General features: G+C 35.0%; 1 long non-coding RNA gene across 1 annotated transcript; it reads left to right on the top strand.

Moving 5' to 3' along the window:
- Window positions 1-1,421: 1,421 nt before the first annotated feature.
- Window positions 1,422-3,004, top strand: LOC126682315 (uncharacterized). The gene is made up of 2 exons (XR_007641425.2): window positions 1,422-1,763; window positions 2,847-3,004. It is a non-coding gene; the product is annotated as an uncharacterized LOC126682315 (long non-coding RNA).
- Window positions 3,005-25,032: the final 22,028 nt, after the last annotated feature.

The raw sequence follows: 25,032 nt of genomic DNA, 5'->3' as shown, positions 1-25,032 counted from the left end.
GTTAATCTATCTTTGCATGTTGGATCAAGGTGAATTTCAAAGCTCAAATCTTAACTTTTATTTGCTGATGTTGAATGAACCATAGATACATGCTTAGGATGATTAAAACTTGTTGTTTAATGGTTGATTAGTTGGTTTTAATTGCTAGTTTGTTGGGTTTCGGTTTTAAAATAATTTTTCCGTGAAATTAAATTAATTATTTTAATTTTCTGGGCTGATCTAAATGGTGAGGTTAATATATGCTTTAAAGTGTGATTTTTGTGGATTAAAAATGTTAAACATTTCGGGTATTAATTTAATGGTTTGGAGTTCGATTTTTAATAGTTTTAAAGGCTTAAAAATCGCTTAAAAATGATAAATAAATGGATTTTAAATTTCTGGAAATAAATTGGTTTATGTTTGAGTTAGATGTTGGGTTGATGGTGAATAAATGTTTAATGGTGAATTTTTAATGGTTTGTTAATCGGGTTTAATTTTTATAATAGTTTAATCGGTAAAAAAATGTTTAAAAAGGGTATTTTTGTCATTTTAATTTCTGGACAGAAATTATTCATGAAAAATGTATGAAATATATATGTTGATTATTTATGGAATTTAATTGATTTAGTTGAGGTGTTTTGACGGATTAATAATCGGTTTTGATTATTAATTGTTTATACGGTTTTAAATTGTTAAAATTATTAAAATTATGAAAAATAATTTATTTTAATTTTGGGGCTGCTGTTTTAATATGATAATTAAAATAAATATATATTGGTAGATTTTTGGGTGATTAAAATTGTGTAAAAATGATTTTTGAACGTTTTAACGGTTTTTAAAGCTCATCGGAGCTTGACCGGAATCCGGTGACCGGAATTTGGTGACCGGAGTGATCAAAACATAAATGGGATTCTGAGTTTGAGAGTTGTTGATTTATTGAATTTGGTTGGGTTTGGACTTGATTGTCAAAATTTAAAGTTTAGGGGTTAAAATGTATTTTTTGTAAAAATAAAGGACCAACCTGTAATTTAACCATATTTCCAGATTATTGATGTGTATAATCTGATGTGAAATGATTTTGAGAATTTTAAAGAATCTTGATGATTTTTGAAAGAATTGGATATGTTTGCCGAAAACTAGAGTTTTTGAGTTAAATCGTATTTTTCCAAAGTTGAAAGGCTACATGGTATGTTAGCCAAAGTTTCCAGATTATATTTGTTAATAATCTGAGGTAAAATTATTTTGGCTATTTTAAGTAATTTTGTCGATTTTAAAATCGATTGATTTACAAAAGGACCTAAACGGTCAATTTTGAAAAGTTTAAGGGTATTTTGGTATTTTAACCAAAAGTGGAATTTAAGATAATACGGGGATGTTTTAATAAATTTAAATAAATAACCTTGAAGTGGAAAGTATTGTTCTATATAAGGAAATATATTTTATATAATAAAGTATATTTATGAAAAATGAAATATTTAAATGAATATTTCTGAATAATGGTTTTATGTGTAAAAAGAGATAAGTAAAGAAAAAATTACATGAATAAAATAAGTTATGAACTTATTAAATAAGAAATTATTTGGGGATTAGAATTAATTAATTAAATTAAATTAATATTGTATAGAGTTAATTCTAGAGTTAGGATTTTATTAATTAAGAGAATTAATATTTTGATCCTAACTAGATTCGACAAGTTGTCGAGCTATCGAGTCGGAGGACCAAGGGAATTAACGGAGTTGTTTAAAGGAGCATTGACGGAGTAATACCGTAGTTAAACGGTTTCTGTGAGTACATGTTTTTACATTTCGGTATTCGTAAAGTCTCCTATTTTAATATACTATGTGATAAATGTGTTGCGGTGTTATATGTTTACATGCCTTGTATGGATGTATGTTTTATGTATATACTATATGTATATATTATTTTGATATAGAAAGGTACACACATAGTTTTTAAAATTATTATGCAATTGTTTATGCTTGAATGTGTGTTACATCGGTTGGCTTCGCTATCGATGTCAGGAATGTGTGTGTGTTACATCGGTTGGCTTCGCTATCGATGTCAGGAATGTGTGTGTGTTACATCGGTTGGCTTCGCTATCGATGTCAGGAATGTGTGTGTGTTACATCGGTTGGCTTCGCTATCGATGTCAGGAATGTGTGTGTGTGTTACATCGGTTGGCTTCGCTATCGATGTCAGAATGTGTGTGTGTGTTACATCGGTTGGCTTCGCTATCGATGTCAGGAATGTGTGTGTGTGTTACATCGGTTGGCTTCGCTATCGATGTCAGTTTATGTGTGTGTGTTACATCGGTTGGCTTCGCTATCGATGTCAGTTTATGTGTGTGTGTTACATCGGTTGGCTTCGCTATCGATGTCAGGAATGTGTGTGTGTTACATCGGTTGGCTTCGCTATCGATGTCAAGAATGTGTGTGTGTGTTACATCGGTTGGCTTCGCTATCGATGTCAGGTGAATAAGGTTGATCGGTTGGCTGTGCTATCGGTCCCTTAAGATTTATGTATGTTGTGGATATGGTTGATCGGTTGGCTGTGCTATCGGTCCCATAAGATTATGCATGTATGATGTGTTGATAAGTTTCGCCATCAATGTAGATGGACGAATTTAAGAAATGTGGTTTAATTTAAAGGTCAACGTATATGGTTGACATTCTTTGATATTGAAGTTTTGATTGAAATATGTTATGTGTGAGCTCAGGCTTCAATTGTTTTAAAGACGTTTTCAAAGGATTTCGAAAATACATAAAGTTATTTTAAATATAAAACGGTTTTTAACTTTATGAAATATTTATTTGTAACGGCATGAACTCACCAGTATATCTGACCCACGTTGTGGAATCATTTTTCAGGAAAGCTGGTCCGATTTTGATGAAGGCTTCCGAACGTTTATTTCTCGGAAGTCTGCTTTGATAAAAGACTGTAAAGAAGGTTTTAAGTTCTAGTTGTCCGCAGTAGATTAGTATAGTCTTATTGTAATCAAATGTTTTAAAGCGCATTTAAACTCTGATGTTTTGTCCCATCAGTTATTTAATAAAAGTTTCATACGTTTCTTTTAAAAGCGAAAAATTTATAGTGTTTTTCAGGCTTGCTACGGGTTTCGGAGCAACCACTCCCATTCCCTAGCGCCGGTCTCGACTCGAGATTTCGGGTCGTGACACCGGTCCACTTCATTTTTTGTTGTGGCAGTGGGTCAACCGGACCTATAACCGGACCTGCTAGGTAGAACCGGCCGTAGGTCCGGTTAGCTTCGTTTTTACCTATTTAAACCCCGTTTCTGCGACCTAATCAGCCCCTATTCGATTTTTTAAACCCAAAACTCATTCTAAACTATTTCTAGGCGATTTTCCTTTGATTAGTGGTGTCCAAAACTGTCACGACCCAGTTTCATGGATCGCGACCGGCGCTAGGGTATGGGTATGGTCGTACCAAAACCCGTAGCAAGCCTCGCTGATAACCTTATATACAAATAAACCTGCAAGAAAACCACTGCTCGGGGGCAACCGAGACTCCAACCAAAGTCTAGCAGTTTATACAACAGTTGTAATATCATAACTTCATGGTAATCCAAAACTATAAATTATGCCTCATATATATATAAAAATAATCCAATGTAACATGCCAAGGTATAATAACATAAAAGTCGTAGCACTACGACAATCCAAAAGTGTAATAATCAACACAATACTAGTTTTACTGCGGGTCTAAGAGATAAAAAAGTTGACTAGCTTTATTGACATAAAAACCTCCGAGGAAAACAAAGAAACAGAGATAACCAACACTCTCCAAATCATAAGCCTGGAAAAATTGGGAAAACAACGGGGTCAGATATACTGAGATGAGTTCATAATGCTATTTACATTTATTAAGTTTAAAACCCTTAAAACAAATCCTTTTATACTTTTATATATATTCGATTATGGAAAACAATATTGAAATGAAATCCCAAAGTATATCACCCAAAGTATTATCCAAAGTAGATGGGAACAAATCCTCATCGATTCCCAAAATAGGACAGACATTGGTCAGCAAATCCCAAAGTACTTACTGGTGCACGCAGTCTCGATACAAGCCTATCGAGTAGCTCGTTTTAATCCAGATCCATAATCCTTAAAACAGTTCACAAACATTTGATATACTAAAATAATGTGCGGTACTTAATAAAGCGGTAAATAACATTACAAACTCACTGCTTGCTTATCCACGTGAATCTTGGCAAACAGCTAACCCTGCGTAGACTCCGAAGCACGAGCAGTCGACGGGTCTAAAATATTATACAAGTTAAAATCCGAACAAGCCCTAACTCTAAGAATACTAGACACCACATAGGACTAGCATCTCGAACACAACCAAAGAATCAACCAAGGTGACCAAGTACCAATGTATATCCAAAATATTTCATTCAAACCAAATAACAAAGTTAGACGAATTAAGCTTAGGTGAGTTCTTATCTTTAAAACAAAACCAAAGTCCTTTCATAGCTTAAATACTTTATTTAAAATCAAAAGATTTCCCAAAGTAGTGTGTTAGCCTTAACTGCAGTATAGCTCAACATCACATGTCGGGAGATCACGTCTAACCCGACCCATCCATAAACCAAAGTTAAAACCAAAGTCTTAAATCAAACCTTAAATGAAACCAAAGTTATTTTAATAAGAACTCATACCCTAACTTAATAATGCCAAAACATAATTTAGCCAAATAAGCTTGCCAACACTTGGCAAGTAGAACCAAAGGTACATACACTTAAATATATCACTTAAATAGACTCGATTAGATTCAACTGTTAGATTTTGGATTGTAATAATATGCATACGTACTTATAGATACATATAAACATGTAGACGTACATGTATTATAGTTAATAATCATATACACATTGTTGTCATAAAGTTTAGAGGACCCAATTGAGATGTTATAATCTAATTTAGGGTCAAAGTCATCTAAAATAAAGTGCGGGGATTAATTTATATGTGTAGAATTCCTGAGGTGTAAATTACTAATTAATAATGGGCTTATTAGTAATTTACACGATTAGTTATTTACGAAAGGTTGTGGTCCCTAATTGATGTGTCTATTGGGTTTGTTTAAATAGGCTTCCCATTTGCCATTTAGACATATGCAAAAACTATAACACAATCAATTAGAAGATCAATCCCCCTACTCTTGTTCTTCTTCAAGATTTCAATCATGGATTCAGGTATGTTCCGCATTTAGTTTTCTCAAACAATCTTCTAAACAAGAACTTAAAGTACTTAACTTATTAAGTTTTTCTAACAATTGGTATTGGAGCCAATCTTGTTTAGAATTGTTTGAATTTTTGATTAATGATTATATATATATGAATTTTGTTGATGATTTATATTTATATAATCATTATGAATTCATGATTAATGAATGATCCAACAATTATATTCAATTTTCATTTAATTGACTATGAAAATTGAATTGAATTAAATTTTGTTCAAATTTTTTAATATTAAGATTTGTTGCTGTAATTTTGATACACTTATGCATGATGTGTTTCAAATTAGACTAAGTGTATATGTTTCGTGACTTTAATCCAGTTAAAGTTTTTAATTTTTTGAAACGCTTTAATTTCTTTCGTAACGTTTGTATTTGTTTGACTTGGATTTGATTCGAAACGATTTAATTTCTTTCGTAACGTTTGTAAACGTTTGACTTGGATTTGTTTCGTAACGTTTGTAAACGTTTGGCTTAAATCGTTAAAAATGTTAAATGTTTGGAATTGTTTCGTAACGTTTGTAAATGTCTGGATTTTTTTCGTAATGTTTGTAAACGTTTGGCTTAAATTGTTAAAAAGGGGAAACGTTTGGATTTGTTTCTTAACATTTTAATCGTTTGGATTTGTTTCATAACATTTATAAACGTTTGGTTTAAATCGCTAAAAAGGTGAAACATTTGGATTTGTTTTGTAACGTTGGTAGACATTTGGTTTCAAACATTTGGATTTGTTTCGTAAAGTTTACAAACGTTTTGTTTTGTTTTGTAACGTTTATAAACGTTGGTTTAAATCGCTAAAAAGGTGAAACATTTTCATTTATTTCATAACATTTGTAAACGTTTGACCTAAATTGCTAAAAAGGTGAAACATTTGGATTTGTTTTGTAACGTTTGTAAACGTTTGGATTTGTAAATGTTTGGCTTAAACTGCTAAAAAGGGGAAACATTTGGATTTGTTCCGTAACGTTTGTAAACGTTTGGATTTGTAAACGATTGGCTCATATTGCTAAAAAGGTGAAACATTTGGATTTGTTTTGTAACGTTTTAAACGTTTGGTTTTGGTTTCGTAACGTTTGTAAACGTTTGGCTTAAATCGCTAAAAAGGTGAAACGTTTGGATTTGTTTCGGAACATTTGTATACGTTTGGCTTAAATCGCTTAAAAGGTGAAACGCTTGGATTTGGTTCGCAACGTTTGTAAAGGTTTGACTTAAATCGCTAAAAAGTTGAAACGTTTGGATTTGTTTCGTAACATTTGTAAACGTTTGGATTAAATTGCAAAAAAGGTGAAACATTTGAATTTGTTTCGTAACGTTTGTAGACATTTAGATTTGTAAACGTTTGTCTTAAATTCCTAAAAAGGGGAAACGTTTGGATTTGTTACACAATGTTTTAAACGTTTGGCTTAAATCTCTGAAAAGGTGAAACATTTGGATTTATTTCGCAACGTTTATAAACGTTTGGAATATTTCCGAAACGCTTGGATTTGTTTCGTAAAGTTTGTAAATGTTTCACTTAAATTGCTAAAAAGGTCAAACGTTTGGTTTTATTTCGTAACATTTACAAACGTTTGGTTTGTTTCGTAATGTTTATAAACGTTTGGTTTAAATCGCTAAAAATGTGAAACGTTTGGCTTTGTTTCATAACGTTTGTAAACTTTTGGCATAAATTGCTAAAATGGGGAAACGCTTGGATTTGTTTCGTAACGTTTCTAAACGTTTTGCCTAAATTGCTAATATGTGTAAACGTTTGATTTTTTTCGTAACGTTTATAAGCGATTGGCCTGAATCGCTAAAAAGGTGAAATATTTATATTTATTTCGTAACGTTTGTAAACGTTTGGATTTGTAAACGTTTGGCTTAAATTGCTAAAAAGGGGAAACGTTCGGATTTATTTTGTAACGTTTGTAAACGTTTGGATTTGTAAACGTTTTGCTTAAATTGCTAAAAAGGGGAAACGTTTGGATTTGTTTTGTAACGTTATAAACGTTTGGTTTTGGTTTCGTAACGTTTGTTAACGTTTGGCTTAAATCGTAAAAAGGTGAAACGTTTGGATTTGTTTCGAACCTTTGTAAACGTTTGGCTTAAATTGCTAAAAAGGTGAAACGTTTGGATTTGTTTCGCAACGTTTATAAACGTTTGGATTAAATTGCTAAAAGGGTGAACATTTGAATTTGTTTCGTAACGTTTGTAAACGTTTGGATTTGTAAACGTTTGTCTTAAATTCCTAAAAAGGGGAAACGTTTGAATTTGTTTCATAACGCTTTAAACGTTTGGTTTAAATCTGTAAAAAGGTTAAATATTTTTGGATTTGTTTCGTAACGTTTATAAACGTTTGGAATATTTTTGAAACGCTTGGATTTGTTTCGTAACGTTTGTAAACGTTTCGCTTAAATTTCTAAAAAGGTCAAACGTTTGATTTTGTTTCGTAACATTTACAAACAGTTGCTTTTGTTTCGTAATGTTTATATACGTTTGGGCACCAGGTGTACCACAAGCTCCTATTGACCCTTTTGACTTCAAGACGTTTTTAGCTGGGATCACTGCACTCCAGAATAATCAAGTGCAACTGCAGGCGGGACAGATCGCCATGTAGAACCAGTATGCTATGCTGGGACGGATTGTGCAGCAACAGGTACCACAGGCTGGTGGTGTTGCGGTTGGTGGTGCTGGAATCACTGACAAGGACTTGGTGTTGGCTTATTTAAGGCTGAAGCCGACTGAGTTTGCGGGCGACTGCGACGCCCTAGACTTTCTGGAGGAGGTTGAGCGGAATGCTCAGAGACTACAGGCTTCTGAGAGACAGACCGTTATGTTAGTGGAGATGTCCTTGAAGAGTGCTGCAAATGACCGGTTTCGCAGGGAGATTCGCGCAGTAATAGCTACTATTACTTGGGCGGATTTTGTGACTCAATTCAAGGAATTATATCTACCTTTCTTAGTGACAGAGGGTTTCAGAGACAGACTGCTGATTCTGAGGAGAGGAGACAGATCGGTACATGAGTACACTACTGAGTTTGTGAGACTGAGTCGCTTTGCCCCACATCTGCAGACTGAACAGCAGAGGGTGAACAACAGATACGTGAAGGGTCTGGGTGCTGACTTTATTAGTCTTCTGACTGAGACGACCAAAGAATTTTCTGCTGTGGTGGACAGTGCCCGTCGGATGGAGGCAAATTTACTGCACTTTGGGAAAATGACTGAGACAAAGAAGACGAGCGGTGTTTTTCAGAGTAGTGGGCAGCAGGGTGGTAGCAGCAGCTATCAGCACAAGCCTTCCCAGTACAAGAGTCAGAAAGGGGGTGTTCGAAAAGGTTATCAGCCATATTCTCACAGTTCTGGTTATAGTGGGAGTAGCCGTGGATCTGGTCGCGGTTACAGTGGTACTTCTAGCGTTCCGTTTTGTCAGAACTGCAGGCACAGACATTCGGGACAGTGCACAGTGGCACCAGGTAGTTGCTATGCTTGTGGCCAGCAGGGTCACTTTGCTAGGGAGTGTCCGTCATCTGGACAACAGATGTCGTCGGCTAGTGTTGCTCAGCCGTTCTTTCAGCAGCAGAGACCCGTTTTCACTCCTTCGGCAGGGTATTCTCAACCTGCCGCTTCGTTTGGTGGCCAGCGGGGCCGTGGTTTTGGTGGCCGTGGGAACTGTGGTAGAGGCTCGGGTAGTTACAGTTCTTCTCAGGCACCACAGCAGGGACAGGGTCAGGCCAGAGTATTTTCTCTGACTCCTCAGGATGCTCGTGCATCAAACGCCGTGGTTCAAGGTACTATTCCAATTTCATTTGTAGATGCCTTTGTCTTATTTGATGCGGGTGCAACACACTCTTTTGCTTCTTCGAGTTTTGCTGCTAAGTTGGGTGTGACACCATCTAGGTTGTTAGAGCCTTTATCTGTATCTACGCCTTTGTCTGATAGTGTTGTGGTGGACGTGGTCTATCCGACTTGTTCTGTGATTATACATGGTAGGGATCTTAGTGCTGATTTGATTATGCTTGACGTGTTGTCTTTTGATGTCATCTTGGGGATGGATTGGCTTTCACGCCATTTTGCTTCTATCGACTGTCGAGGAAAGTCGGTATTGTTTGGGATTCCTGGTGATATGCCTTTTTCTTTCCAAGGAGAGAAGGCGGATGCACCTAAGAATCTAATTTTGGCGATCAAGGCCAAGCGTATGATGGGCAAGGGTTGCCAGGCTTTCTTAGCAGTGGTTCGTAATTTAGAGGGTGACAGTGGTGATGTTCATAGTGTCCCGATAGTGAATGAGTTCATTGATGTGTTTCCAGAGGAGTTGCCTGGATTACCACCCGATCGTGACATCGAGTTCTGTATTGATATTTCTCCTGGAACAGCTCCTATTTCGATACCGCCATATCGGATGGCTCCTGCAGAGCTAAAAGAGTTGAAGGAACAGTTACAGGAATTGCTTGATAGTGGTTTTATTAGACCGAGTACTTCTCCGTGGGGTGCTCCTGTGTTGTTTGTCAAGAAGAAGGATTGGTCATTTCGGCTGTGTATTGACTACAGACAGCTGAACAAGGTTACTATCAAGAACCGGTATCCTCTTCCTCGCATTGATGATTTGTTCGACCAGTTGGAGGGTGCTAAGTGCTTTTCGAAGATTGACTTGAGATCCGGGTATCATCAACTTCGGATTCGAGACGTCGATGTGCCTAAGACTGCTTTCATAACGCGGTATGGGCATTTCGAGTTTCTGGTCATGTCTTTTGGGTTAACTAACGCACCAGCAGCGTTTATGGATATGATGAACTGGGTATTCAAGCCGTTTCTGGATCAGTTCATTATTGTGTTTATTGATGACATACTGATTTATTCTCGGAGTGAGGAGGAGTATGCTTTCCATTTGAGAACGATACTGCAGACTTTGTGTGAGCATCAGCTGTATGCTAAGTTCTCGAAGTGCGAATTCTGGCTGGATCAAGTTACTTTCTTAGGACACGTGTTGTCAAAGGATGGGATCAAGGTTAATCCGACGAAGATTGAGGCGGTTATGGATTGGCAGAGGCCGAGGTCAGTTACCGAGATCAGAAGTTTTATGGGGTTAGCTGGCTACTATCGTCGGTTCGTGCAGGATTTCTCCAGAATATCTGCACCGATGAGTAAACCGACACAGAAGGGTGTTAAGTTTGAGTGGACTGACAAGTGCGAAGCGAGCTTTGAGAAGCTCAAAGAGATTCTGACTACAACTCCTGTGTTAGCCTTGCCATCTGGCATTGAGGGGTTCACTATGTATTGTCATGCTTCTCGTATTGGTTTGGGTTGCATTCTGATGCAACATGGTAAGGTGATTGCATATGATTCTCGTCAGCTGAAGAAGCATGAGGTGAATTATCCTATTTGTACGGTGCGACTTGCGAGATCGTCACTGATCATAAGAGTCTGAAGTACATTTTTGATCAGCGTGAGCTGAATCTGAGACAGCGGAGATGGTTGGAGTTACTGAAAGACTACGATTGTACTATTCAGTACTATCTGGGTAAGGCTAATGTGGTAGCCGATGCGTTGAGTCGCAAATCTTCGGGCAGTTTGGCCCATATTTCTGAGGTTGGGCGGAGACCCATGGTTCGTGAGTGGCATAGTTTTTTAGCTTGGGGATATGGATTTCAGGTTTCGCAGAAGGGTTGTTTGTTGGCACAGTTGCAGGTGCAACCAGTTTTGATTGATAGGATCAAAGCTTCACAAGCTGAGGATCCACAATTGAAACGGATTATGGATGAGATCCATTTGGATGGGAATTCTGAGTTTGTTCTGGAGGATGGAGTTCTCAGGTACAGTTCTAGACTGTGTGTTCCGGATTCGTATGGTTTGAGAGACCAGATTCTGGAGGAAGCGCACAAGTCAGCTTACAGTGTGCATCCGGGTTCTACCAAGATGTACCATGATCTCAAGGGTACGTACTGGTGGAGCGGAATGAAAAAGGATGTGGCAGAGTTTGTGTCTAAGTGTTTGACTTGCCAGCAGGTAAAGTTAGAGCATCAGACACCGTTTGGATATCTGCAACCGCTACCTATTCCAGAGTGGAAATGGGAGCGAATCGCTATGGATTTTGTGGCTGGTTTTCCACGTACCCGATAGGGGTATGATTCGATTTGGGTGATAGTTGACCGTTTGACCAAGTCAGCTCACTTTTTACCGATCAAGGTTACTTACCAGGCTTCGAAGTTGGCACAGTTGTACATCGATCGGATTGTAAGTCTCCATGGTGTACCAGTGTCAAAAGTTTCGGACAGAGGTTCAGTTTTCACCTCTCGGTTTTGGAAGGCGATGCAGGAATCCTTGGGTACGAGATTGGATTTCAGTACTGCTTTTCATCCTCAGACTGACGGTCAGTCTGAGAGGACTATTCAGACTTTGAAGGACATGCTCAGGATGTGTGTTCTGGATTTTCAGGGTTGCTGGGATACTCATTTGCCTTTGATTGAGTTTTCCTATAACAATAGTTACCACGCTAGTATCGAGATGGCACCTTATGAGGCTTTGTACGGGCGCAAGTGTCGATCTCCTATCTGCTGGGAGGAGGTTGGCGAGCGCAAGCTCTCGGGAGCAGAGATTATTCAGATTACCTCAGAGAAGGTACCATTGATCAAGCGGAGATTGGAGACAGCTTTTAGTCGGCATAAGAGTTATGCTGATCCGAGGAGGAAAGACATGGAGTTTCGGGTTGGAGATTTCGTGTTTCTTCGGGTTTCACCTATGAAGGGCGTTGTGCGTTTTGGTGTTAAGGGGAAGTTAGCACCGAGGTATGTTGGTCCGTATGAGATCATTGAGCGTATTGGAGCAGTGGCGTACAAGTTAGTGTTGCCACCAGATATGTCGTTGGTCCACCCAGTGTTTCACATTTCCATGTTGAGGAAGTGTATTTCTGATCCTTCTCACGTGATAGTACCGCAGAGTGTTGAGATTGACCATGAGCTATCTTACGGGGAGCAGCCTGTTGAGATTGTGGATATGCATGTTCGTAAGTTACGGAACAAGGAGATTCTGATGGTCAAGGTTCTTTGGCGGAACCATTCTGTTGAGGAGTGCACTTGGGAGACCGAGTCGGATATGCAGAGTCGCTATCCTTTTCTTTTCCCTTGAGGTACGAAAATTATTTGCTATGTGAATTTTTGTGCGTTTTACTTGTGTTTGTGTTATTTTAAGTGCTATGTGTTAATTGGGATTAAATTCGAGGACAAATTTTTAATAAGTTGGGGAGAATGTAATATCCCGTAAAATTTTATAAATTTAAATTGCGAGTTCCGATAACATTTTATTAGTTTTATGTAAATTAAACTCGTTTTGTGATTGGATTTGAAAATGGGTTAATTCTAGTCCGGGTTTCGAAAAGGGTTAATTAAAGTCCGGGTTTCGAAAATATATATTTTAAAAAAATAAAAATTATCCTGGTTGGGTTTCGGTCCAACCAGAACTGGTTGGACCAGGTCTCGTTGAACCGAGGTTCAAACGAGACCTGGTCTCGTACGAGAAGTGCAGGTCTCGTACAAGACCTGCATTTTGTTAGCAGGTCTCGTTCGAGACCCACAGGTCTCGTACGAGACCTGTTCAAACTCAGCAGGTCTCGTTCGAGACCTGCTGCGAGAATTCGGGGGGGGGGGGGGGGGGGGGGGCAGTTTCGCCCCCTGATTTCTCTCAATCTATCCGCGTTTTAAAAACGCTTTCTAAACCAAATATCTTCATCACTTTTCAGTCTAGCCCTAGCCGTCTTTCCTTCTCAAAATGGCTGAGAATTATCGAGCTAATCATCAACCAAAGCTTAGTGAAAATCACCGGTAAGTTATGATTCAGTTTCAGTTTTTGCCCAAATACGTCACCTTCGTTCATCACTGATATCTCTTCCATGTCAGATCCAAATTCAGTTCCGAAACGTTCCAGCCCAAGAAGACTCACGTATCTACAAATCCCAACCTTCGTTTTGTAAAACGGTACGTTATATTTCTCGTATCAATCGCCGCCGTTTTACCATTTTTAAGAAATTCTGTTTTTTCAATTAAATCGACCTCTTGGGATTTTAATTCGTTTGACAGCCGTTCGGAGGTCGAAATCAATTCCGTTTATTTTCCGTGAAAGTAGACTCACGCATCTACGTTTCTACACCTTTCGTTCATCAAACGGTACGTAAACAAACCCGTATTATTCACCGCCGTCTAATCGTTTTTGTTTGTTCTTAACTGAGTATATTAAAATAGCTACTGCCGAATGATTGGTTCCTCTAGGGTATTGTCTATTGCTTCTAAGGGTTATAGATTTATGTTTTTGGTTGCCTAAATCATTGATCTCGAACCATTAAATTTCTAGTTGTGATCTTCGTTGTTTGTTTACATCGGTTTCTACGTTTTTTTTAAAAAAAACTTGATATTGATTTTCCTTGTTTTGGATTTGATTAAGTTATGGATTCATTAATGTTAGGATAAAAGCTAGAAAATGAAAGTGAGATAGATTGACATGGAGTTGAATGGTGAGGATTGGATTCGGTATTTTGATGTTCTGCATATTTGAAATGTATGGTTGGGTTTGATATTGAGTGAGAAAATGGAGAAGATGATTAGGTGTTAATGTTTAATTGGCTGGTTTGAATTTGTTTTGGATAAATGGTGACTTTGGTCACTAAAATTTTGTGTTTTAAATATAATGATTCCTAAGCTTGTTTTGGTAACTATTTGATATTGATTTTTTGATTTCAATTTACGAAATTGGTTTCGACTTGTTAATTAGCGTTTTAAATAATAATATTAATTATAAATTGAAATTACTTTGGGATTTAATATTTTTAAATTTAAATTAATATTAAACTTATTAAGGATTATATATGACTTTATAATTGACTATATTAAATAAGAATTTGGGGATTTCATTTGATTTTAAAGTTGTCAAAATAAGTTATATTATTTTAAGACCTAAAAATAATATTCATGTTATTTAAAAATTAAATTAATTATTATTATTAATTATTAAATTGATATTTTTGGCTTAGAATGCCTTTGAAATTAAATTTATATTTTTCTTTATTTTGTTATTTAATTATTTGATATAATTGCCGGTAATATGTAATTACATAGGTTTCAAGCTATTGGGTTCTATTTTGATATTAATTAATATTTTATTTAATATTAATTATAAACTGTGGTTTATAAACTCTAGAATATCAGTTGGGTCGGTTTGGACTTGGGTCACCGAGATGTGGGTTTAGCTTGGTAGTTTTGAAGAACTCGGCTAACCCACTATTTGAGGAATTGATTTTATTTATCAACTAAATATTATTTTAATAATATTTTTGGATTGGATTTAAGTGCGAACTCAATAGTCTTGAATTAATTACGGCATTATAGTTTATTTGAGGATTGTGTTTCTCTGTGATTTATCTGGTTATTTAATTGTGCTAGTCCTACGTGGTGTTTAGTGATCTTAGAGTTAGGGGTCGTACGGATTTTAACCTATTTATTATTTTAGACCCGTCGACTGCTCGTGCTTCGGAGTCTACGCAGGATTAGCTGTTTGCCAAGATCACGTGGATAAGCAAGCAGTGAGTTTGTAGTGCTATGTACCGCTTTATTAAGTACCGCAATTTATTTTAGTATTATAAATGCTTTGAACTGTTTTTACGGATTATGGATCTGGATTGAAACGAGCTACTCGATAGGCTTGTATCGAGACTGTGTGCACCGATAAGTACTCTGGGAAACGGCAGACTAAACTCTTGCTTACTCTTGTATAAATATATGACGAGGATTTGTTCCCGTCCACTCTGGGTTTATCGGTATGCTATGTCATACTTACGCTGGGATCATTTCAATACTGTTTTCCATAATCATTTGTAATGTTTGTAAACGTTTGGCTTAAATTGCTAAAATTGTGAAACAGTTGTTTCGTAACGTTTGTAAACGTTTGGCTTATATTTCTGAAAAAGTGAAACATTTGAATTTGTTTCGTAACATTTTAAACGTTGGGTTTTGTTTCGTAACGTTTGTAAACGTTTGCTTAAATCGCTAAAAATGTAAAACGTTTGGATTTGTTTCGTAACGTTTGTAAATGTTTGGCTTAAATCGCTAAAAAGGTGAAACGTTTGGATTTCTTTCATAACGTTTGTAAATGTTTGGCTTAAATAGCTAAAAAAGTGAAACGTTTGAATTTGTTTCGAAATATATTAATCGTTTGGCTTAAATCGATAATATGGGGAAACATTTGGATTTATTTGGCTTAAAAGGTGTAACGTTTGGACTTGTTTCGTAACGTTTTTAAACGTTGGGCTTAAATTTCTAAAAATGTGAAACGTTTGGATTTGTTTCGTAGCGTTTGTAAACATTTGGCTTAAATCGCTAAAAAAGTGAAAAGTTTGGATTTCTTTCGTATCACCGTTTATAAACTTTTGGCTTAAATCGCTAAAAAGGTGAAACGTTAGGATTTGTTTCGTACTGTTTCTAAACTTTTGGCTTAAATCGCTAAAAAGGTAAAACGTTTCGTAACGTTTGTAAACGTTAGGCTTAAATTGATAAAAAGGTGAAACAGTTGGATTTGTTTCGTAACATTTGTAAACGTTTGGCTAAAATTGCTAAAAAGGTGAAACGCTTGGATTTGTTTCATAACATTTGTAAACATTTGGTTTTGTTTCGTAACGTTGGGATTTGTTTCGTAACGTTTGTGAACGATTGGCTTAAATCGCTAAAAAGGTGAAACGTTTGAATTTGTTTCGTAACATTTATAAATGCTTGGCTTAAATCACTAAAAAGGTGAAACGTTTGGATTTGTTTCGCAGCGTTTATAAACGTTTGGTTTAAATTGCTAAAAAGGTGAAATGCTAGGTTTTGTTTCGTAAAGTTTTAAACGTTTGGTTTTGTTTCGTAATGTTTGTAAACGTTTGGCTCAAATCGCAAAAAAGGTGGAATGTCCTGTTTTGTTTCGTAACGTTTATAAAAGTTTCACTTAAATTGCTAAAAAGGTGAATCGTTTGGATTTGTGTCGTAACGTTTGTAAACGTTTGGCTTAAATTTGCTAAAAAAGTGAAATGTTTGGATTTGTTTCATAACGTTTTTAAACGTTTGGCTTAAATCGCTAATAAGGCGAAACGCTTGGATTTGTCTCGTAACGTTTGTAAACTTTTGGCTTAAATCGCTGAAAAGGGGAAATGTTTGGATTTGTTTGTAACGTTTCTAAACGTTTGGCTTAAATCACTAATAAGGTTAAATATTTGCACTTGTTTCGTAACGTCTGTAAACGTTTAGCTTAAATCGCTAAAATGCTGAAACGTTTGGTTTTGTTTCGTAACGTTTGTAAACGTTTGGATTTGTTTCGTAATGTTTGCAAACGTTTGTTTTAAATCGCTAAAAAGGTGAAACGTTTGGATTTGTTTCGTAACGTTTGTAAACGTTTGGCTTCAATTGCTAAAAAGGTGAAACGCTTGGATTTATTCCGCAACGTTTGTAAACGTTTGGCTTAAATCTCTAAAAAGGTGAAACGTTTGGCTTAAATCGTAAAAAAGGTGAAACATTTGGTTTTGTTTCGTAACGTTTGTAAACATTTCGTTTAAATTGCTATATAGGTGAAACGCTTGGATTTGTTTTGTAGCGTTTGTAAACATTCGGCTTAAATCGCTAAAAAGGTGAAATGTTTGGATTTATTTCGTAACGTTTGTAAACGTTCATCTTAAATCGCTAAAAAGGTGAAATGTTTGGTTTTGTTTCGTAACGTGTGTAAACGTTCGGATTAAACAGCTTAAAAGGTGAAACGTTTGGTTTTCTTTCGTAACGTTGTAAATGTTCGGCTTAAATCGCTAAAAAGTGGTAACGTTGGATTTGTTCTGTAACGTTTGTAAATGTTTAGCTTAAATTGCTAAAAAGGTGAATCGTTTGGATTTGTTTCGTAACATTTGTAAATGATTGGTTTTGTTTCGTAATGTTTGTAAACGTTTGGCATAAATCGCTAAAAATGTTAAACATTTGGATTTGCTTCGTAATGTTTTAAATGTTTGGTTTTCTTTTGTAACGTTTGCAAACGTTTGGCTTAAATTGCTAAAAAGATGAAATGTTTGGATTTGTTTCGTAACGTTTGTAAACTTTTAGCTTAAATTGCTAAAAAAGTGAAATGTTTTGATTTGCTTCGTAACATTTGTAAATGTTTGGCTTCAATCGCTGAAAAGGTGAAACGTTTGTATTTGTTTCGTAATGTTTGTAAACGTTTGGATTTGTTTCGTAATGTTTGTAAACGTTTGGCTTAAATTGTTAAAAAAGGGTTCGTAACATTTTAAACTTTTGGATTTGCTTCTTAACGTTTGTAAACGTTTGGCTTAAATCGTGAAAAAGGTGAAACGTTTGCCTTAAATCGCTAAAAAGGTGAAACGTTTAGATTTGTTTCGTAACGTTCGTAAATGTTTGGCTTGAATAGCTTAAAAGGTGAAACATTTGAATTTAAATTACTAAAAAGGTGAAACATTTGGATTTGTTTCGTAACGTTTGTAAACGTTTGGCTTAAATTCGTAAAAAGGTGAATCGTTTAGATTTGTTTCGTAACGTTAGTAAATGTTTGGCTTAAATCGCTAATAAGGGGAAACGCTTGGATTTGTCTCGTAACGTTTGTAAACGTTTGGCTTAAATCGCTAGAAAGGGGAAACATTTTGATTTGTTTCGTAACGTTTCTAAACTTTTGGCTTAAATCGCTAAAAAAATTAAATATTTGGATTTGTTTCGTAACGTCTGTAAACATTTAGCTTAAATCGCTAAAATGCTGAAACGTTTGGTTTTCTTTCGTAACATTTGTAAACGTTTGGCTTAAATCGCTAAAAAGGTGAAACGTTTGGATTAGTTTCGTAACATTTATAAATGTTTGTTTTAAATTGCTAAAAAGGTGAAACATTTGGATTTGTTTCGTAACATTTGTAAACATTTGGCTTAAATTGTTAAAAAGGGTTTCGTAACGTTTTAAACTTTTGGATTAGTTTCTTAACGTTTGTAAACATTTGGCTTAAATCGCGAAAAAGGTGAAACGTTTGGCTTAAATCGCTAAAAAGGTGAAATATTTGGATTTGTTTCGTAACGTTTGTAAACGTTTGGCTTAAATCGTAAAAAAGGCGAAACGTCCTGTTTTGTTTCGTAACGTTTATAAACGTTTGGCTTAAATTGCTAAAAAGGTGAATTGTTTAGATTTGTTTCGTAACGTTAGTAAATGTTTGGCTTAAATCGCTAAAGGTGAAACGTTTGGATTTGTTTCGTAACGTTTTTAAACGTTTGGATTAAATCGCTAATAAGGGGAAACGCTTGGATTTGTCTCGTAACGTTTGTACGTTTGGCTTAAATCGCTAGAAAGGGGAAACGTTTGGATTTGTTTCGTAACGTTTCCAAACGTTTGGCATAAATCGCTAAAAAAATTAAATATTTGGATTTGTTTCGTAACATCTGTAAACGTTTAGCTTAAATCGCTAAAATTCTGAAACGTTTGGTTTTGTTTCGTAATATTTGTGAACGTTTGGCTTAAATCGCTAAAAAGGTGAAACGTTTGGATTAGTTTCGTAACGTTTATAAATGTTTGTTTTAAATTGGTTAAAAGGTGAAACATTTGGATTTGTTTCGTAACATTTGTAAACATTTAGCTTAAATTGTTATAAAGGGTTTCGTAACGTTTTAAACTTTTGGATTCGTTTCTGAACGTTTGTAAACGTTTGGCTTAAATCGCCAGAAAGGAGAAATGTTTGGCTTAAATCGCTAAAAAGGTGAAACATTTGGATTAGTTTCGTAACGTTTGTAAATGTTTGGCTTCAATCGCTAAAAAGGTGAAACGTTTGAATTTAAATTACTAAAAAGATGAAACATTTGGATTTGTTTCGTAACGTTTGTAAACGTTTGGCTTAAATCGTAAAAAAGGTGAAGCGTCCTGTTTTGTTTCGTAACGTTTATAAACGTTTGGCTTAAATTGCTAAAAAGGTGAATCGTTTGGATTTGTTTTGTAACATTTGTAAAGGTTTGGCTTAAATCGCTAAAAAGGTGAAACGTTTGGATTTGTTCCGTAACGTTTTTAAACGTTTGGCTTAAATCGCTAATAAGGGGAAACGCTTGGATTTGTCTCGTAACGTTTTTAAACTTTTGGCTTAAATCGCTAAAAAGGGGAAACGTTTGGATTTGTTTCGTAACGTCTGTAAACGTTTAGCTTAAACAGCTAAAATGCTGGAACGTTTGGTTATGTTTCGTAACGTTTGTAAACGTTTGGCTTAAATCGCTAAAAAGGTGAAACGTTTGGATTAGTTTTGTAACGTTTGTAAAGGTTTGTTTTAAATCGCTAAAAATGTGAAACGTTTGGATTTGTTTCGTAACGTTTGTAAACGTTTGGCTTAAATTGCTAAAAATGTGGAACGTTTGGATTTGTTTCGTAGCGTTTGTAAAAGTTTGGCTTAAATCGCTAAAAAAGTGAAACGTTTGGTTTTGATTCGTACCGTTTGTAAACTTTTAGCTTAAATTGCTAAAAAGGTGAAACGTTGGGGTTTGTTTCGTACTGTTTCTAAACTTTTGGCTCAACTCGCTAAAAAGGTGAAACGGTTGGATTTGTTTCGTATCGTTTGTAAACGTTAGTCTTAAATTTCTAAAAATGTGATACGCTTGGTTTTGTTTCGTAACGTTTGTACACATTTGGCTTAAATTGATAAAAATGGGAAAAGTTTGGATTTGTTTCGTAACATTTGTAAACGTTTAGCTTAAATCGCAAAAATGTGAAACGTTTGGATTTGTTTCGTAACGTTTCCAAACGTTTGGCATAAATCGCTAAAAAAATTAAATATTTGGATTTGTTTCGTAACATCTGTAAACGTTTAGCTTAAATCGCTAAAATTCTGAAACGTTTGGTTTTGTTTCGTAATATTTGTGAACGTTTGGCTTAAATCGCTAAAAAGGTGAAACGTTTGGATTAGTTTCGTAACGTTTATAAATGTTTGTTTTAAATTGGTTAAAAGGTGAAACATTTGGATTTGTTTCGTAACATTTGTAAACATTTGGCTTAAATTGTTATAAAGGGTTTCGTAACGTTTTAAACTTTTGGATTCGTTTCTGAACGTTTGTAAACGTTTGGCTTAAATCGCCAGAAAGGAGAAATGTTTGGCTTAAATCGCTAAAAAGGTGAAACATTTGGATTAGTTTCGTAACGTTTGTAAATGTTTGGCTTCAATCGCTAAAAAGGTGAAACGTTTGAATTTAAATTACTAAAAAGATGAAACATTTGGATTTGTTTCGTAACGTTTGTAAACGTTTGGCTTAAATCGTAAAAAAGGTGAAGCGTCCTGTTTTGTTTCGTAACGTTTATAAACGTTTGGCTTAAATTGCTAAAAAGGTGAATCGTTTGGATTTGTTTTGTAACATTTGTAAAGGTTTGGCTTAAATCGCTAAAAAGGTGAAACGTTTGGATTTGTTCCGTAACGTTTTTAAACGTTTGGCTTAAATCGCTAATAAGGGGAAACGCTTGGATTTGTCTCGTAACGTTTTTAAACTTTTGGCTTAAATCGCTAAAAAGGGGAAACGTTTGGATTTGTTTCGTAACGTCTGTAAACGTTTAGCTTAAATCGCTAAAATGCTGGAACGTTTGGTTATGTTTCGTAACGTTTGTAAACGTTTGGCTTAAATCGCTAAAAAGGTGAAACGTTTGGATTAGTTTTGTAACGTTTGTAAAGGTTTGTTTTAAATCGCTAAAAATGTGAAACGTTTGGATTTGTTTCGTAACGTTTGTAAACGTTTGGCTTAAATTGCTAAAAATGTGGAACGTTTGGATTTGTTTCGTAGCGTTTGTAAAAGTTTGGCTTAAATCGCTAAAAAAGTGAAACGTTTGGTTTTGATTCGTACCGTTTGTAAACTTTTAGCTTAAATTGCTAAAAAGGTGAAACGTTGGGATTTGTTTCGTACTGTTTCTAAACTTTTGGCTCAACTCGCTAAAAAGGTGAAACGGTTGGATTTGTTTCGTATCGTTTGTAAACGTTAGGCTTAAATTTCTAAAAATGTGATACGCTTGGTTTTGTTTCGTAACGTTTGTACACGTTTGGCTTAAATTGATAAAAATGGGAAAAGTTTGGATTTGTTTCGTAACGTTTGTAAACGTTTAGCTTAAATCGCAAAAATGTGAAACGTTTGGATTTGTTTCGTAACGTTTCCAAACGTTTGGCATAAATCGCTAAAAAAATTAAATATTTGGATTTGTTTCGTAACATCTGTAAACGTTTAGCTTAAATCGCTAAAATTCTGAAACGTTTGGTTTTGTTTCGTAATATTTGTGAACGTTTGGCTTAAATCGCTAAAAAGGTGAAACGTTTGGATTAGTTTCGTAACGTTTATAAATGTTTGTTTTAAATTGGTTAAAAGGTGAAACATTTGGATTTGTTTCGTAACATTTGTAAACATTTGGCTTAAATTGTTATAAAGGGTTTCGTAACGTTTTAAACTTTTGGATTCGTTTCTGAACGTTTGTAAACGTTTGGCTTAAATCGCCAGAAAGGAGAAATGTTTGGCTTAAATCGCTAAAAAGGTGAAACATTTGGATTAGTTTCGTAACGTTTGTAAATGTTTGGCTTCAATCGCTAAAAAGGTGAAACGTTTGAATTTAAATTACTAAAAAGATGAAACATTTGGATTTGTTTCGTAACGTTTGTAAACGTTTGGCTTAAATCGTAAAAAAGGTGAAGCGTCCTGTTTTGTTTCGTAACGTTTATAAACGTTTGGCTTAAATTGCTAAAAAGGTGAAACGTTTGGATTTGTTTTGTAACATTTGTAAACGTTTGGCTTAAATCGCTAAAAAGGTGAAACGTTTGGATTTGTTCCGTAACGTTTTTAAACGTTTGGCATAAATCGCTAATAAGGGGAAACGCTTGGATTTGTCTCGTAACGTTTTTAAACTTTTGGCTTAAATCGCTAAAAAGGGGAAACGTTTGGATTTGTTTCGTAACGTCTGTAAACGTTTAGCTTAAATCGCTAAAATGCTGGAACGTTTGGTTATGTTTCGTAACGTTTGTAAACGTTTGGCTTAAATCGCTAAAAAGGTGAAACGTTTGGATTAGTTTTGTAACGTTTGTAAAGGTTTGTTTTAAATCGCTAAAAATGTGAAACGTTTGGATTTGTTTCGTAACGTTTGTAAACGTTTGGCTTAAATTGCTAAAAATGTGGAACGTTTGGATTTGTTTCGTAGCGTTTGTAAAAGTTTGGCTTAAATCGCTAAAAAAGTGAAACGTTTGGTTTTGATTCGTACCGTTTGTAAACTTTTAGCTTAAATTGCTAAAAAGGTGAAACGTTGGGATTTGTTTCGTACTGTTTCTAAACTTTTGGCTCAACTCGCTAAAAAGGTGAAACGGTTGGATTTGTTTCGTATCGTTTGTAAACGTTAGGCTTAAATTTCTAAAAATGTGATACGCTTGGTTTTGTTTCGTAACGTTTGTACACGTTTGGCTTAAATTGATAAAAATGGGAAAAGTTTGGATTTGTTTCGTAACGTTTGTAAACGTTTAGCTTAAATCGCAAAAATGTGAAACGTTTGGAATTGTTTCGTAACGTTTGTAAACGTTTGGCTTAAATCGCTAAAAAGGTAAAACGTTTAGATTTGTTTCGAAAAATTTTAATCGTCTGGCTTAATTTACTATAATGGGGAAACGTTTGGGTTTGTTTCGTCATGTTTGTAAACGTTTGGCTTAAATTGCTAAAAAGATGAAACATTTGGTTTTATTTCGAAACGTTTGTAAACGTTTTGCTAATATTGCAAAAAAGATGAAACGTTTGGCTTTGTTTCGAAACTTTTGTAAACGTTTTGCTAATATTGCTAAAAACGTTAAATATTTGGATTTGTTTCGTAACATTTGTAAACGTTTAGCTTAGATCTCTAAAATGCTGAAATATTTTGTTTTGATTTGTAATATTTGTAAACGTTTGGCTTAAATTGCTAAAATGGTGAAACGGTTGTTTCGTAACGTTTGTGAACGGTTGGCTTATATTTCTAAAAAAAAGTGAAACATTTGAATTTTTTTCGTAACATTTTAAACGTTGGGTTTTGTTTCGTAACGTTTGTAAACGTTTCCTTCAATCGCTAAAAATGTAAAACGTTTGGATTTGTTTCGTAACGTTTGTAAATGTTTGGCTTAAATCGCTGAAAAGGTGAAACGTTTGGATTTGTTTCATAACGTTTGTAAACGTTTGGCTTAAATCGCTAAAAAGGTGAAACGTTTAAATTTGTTTCGAAATATATTAATCGTTTTGCTTAAATCACTAATATGGGGAAACATTTGGATTTGTTTCGTAACGTTTGGACTTGTTTCGTAACGTTTGTAAAAGTTTGGCCTAAATTACTAAAAATGTGAATAGTTTGGATTTGTTTCGTAGCGTTTGTAAACATTTGGCTTAAATCGCTAATAAAGTGAAACGTTTGGATTTGTTTCGTACCACCGTTTGCAAACTTTTGGCTTAAATCGCTAAAAAGGTGAAACGTTAGGATTTGTTTCGTACCGTTTCTAAACTTTTGGCTTAAATCGCTAAAAAGGTGAAACGTTTCGATTTGTTTCGTAACGTTTGTAAACGTTAGGCTTAAATCGCTAAAAAGGTGAAACAGTTGGATTTGTTTCGTAACGTTTGTAAACGTTTGGCTAAAATTGCTAAAAAGGTGAAACGCTTGGATTTGTTTCGTAACATTTGTAAACATTTGGTTTTGTTTCGTAACTTTTGGATTTGTTTCGTAACGTTTATAAACGATTGGCTTAAATCGCTAAAAAGGTGAAACGTTTGGATTTGTTTCGTAACGTTTATAAACGTTAGGCTTAAATTACTAAAAAAGTTAAATGTTTGGATTTGCAACGTTTATAAACGTTTGGTTCAAATTGCTAAAAAGGTGAAACGCTAGGTTTTGTTTCGTAACATTTTAAACGTTTGGTTTTGTTTCGTAATGTTTGTAAACGTTTGGCTTAAATCGCAAAAAAGGTGAAACGTCCTGTTTTGTTTCGTAACGTTTATAAACATTTGACTTAAATTGCTAAAAAGGTGAATCGTTTGGATTTGTGTCGTAACGTTTCTAAACGTTTAGCTTAATTCGCTAAAAAAGTGAAACGTTTGGATTTGTTTCGTAACGTTTTTAAACGTTTGGCTTAAATCGCTAAAAAGGGGAAACGTTTGGATTTGTTTCGTAACGTTTGTAAAAGTTTGTTTTAAATGGCTTAAAAGGTGAAACGTTTGGATTTGTTTCGTAATGTTTGTAAACTTTTGGCTTAAATTGCTAAAAAGGTGAAACGCGTGGATTTGTTCCGCAACGTTTGTAAACGTTTGGCTTAAATCTCTAAAAAGGTGAAACGTTTGGCTTAAATCGCTAAAAAGGTGAAACGTTTAAATTTGTTTCGTAACGTTTGTAAACGTTTGGCTTAAATCGCTAAAAAGGTGAAACATTTGAATTTAAATTACTAAAAAGGTGAAACATTTGGATTTGTTTCGTAACGTTTGTAAAAGTTTGGCTTAAATCGCTAAAAAGGTGAAACATTTGGTTTTGTTTCGTAACGTTTGTAAACATTTCGTTTAAATTGCTATATAGGTGAAACGCTTGGATTTGTTTTGTAGCGTTTGTAAACATTCGGCTTAAATCGCTAAAAAGGTGAAATGTTTGGATTTGTTTCGTAACGTTTGTAAACGTTCATCTTAAATCGCTAAAAAGGTGAAACGTTTAACTTTGTTTCGTAACGTGTGTAAACGTTCGGATTAAATAGCTTAAAAGGTGAAACGTTTGGTTTTTTTTCGTAACGTTTTAAACGTTCGGCTTAAATCGCTAAATAGTGGAAACGTTTAGATTTGTTCA

This window comes from Mercurialis annua, linkage group LG1-X (assembly GCF_937616625.2).
Source record: "Mercurialis annua linkage group LG1-X, ddMerAnnu1.2, whole genome shotgun sequence".
NCBI classification, from domain to species: Eukaryota; Viridiplantae; Streptophyta; class Magnoliopsida; order Malpighiales; family Euphorbiaceae; genus Mercurialis; species Mercurialis annua.
This window is presented reverse-complemented; position numbering and strand designations above follow the sequence as displayed.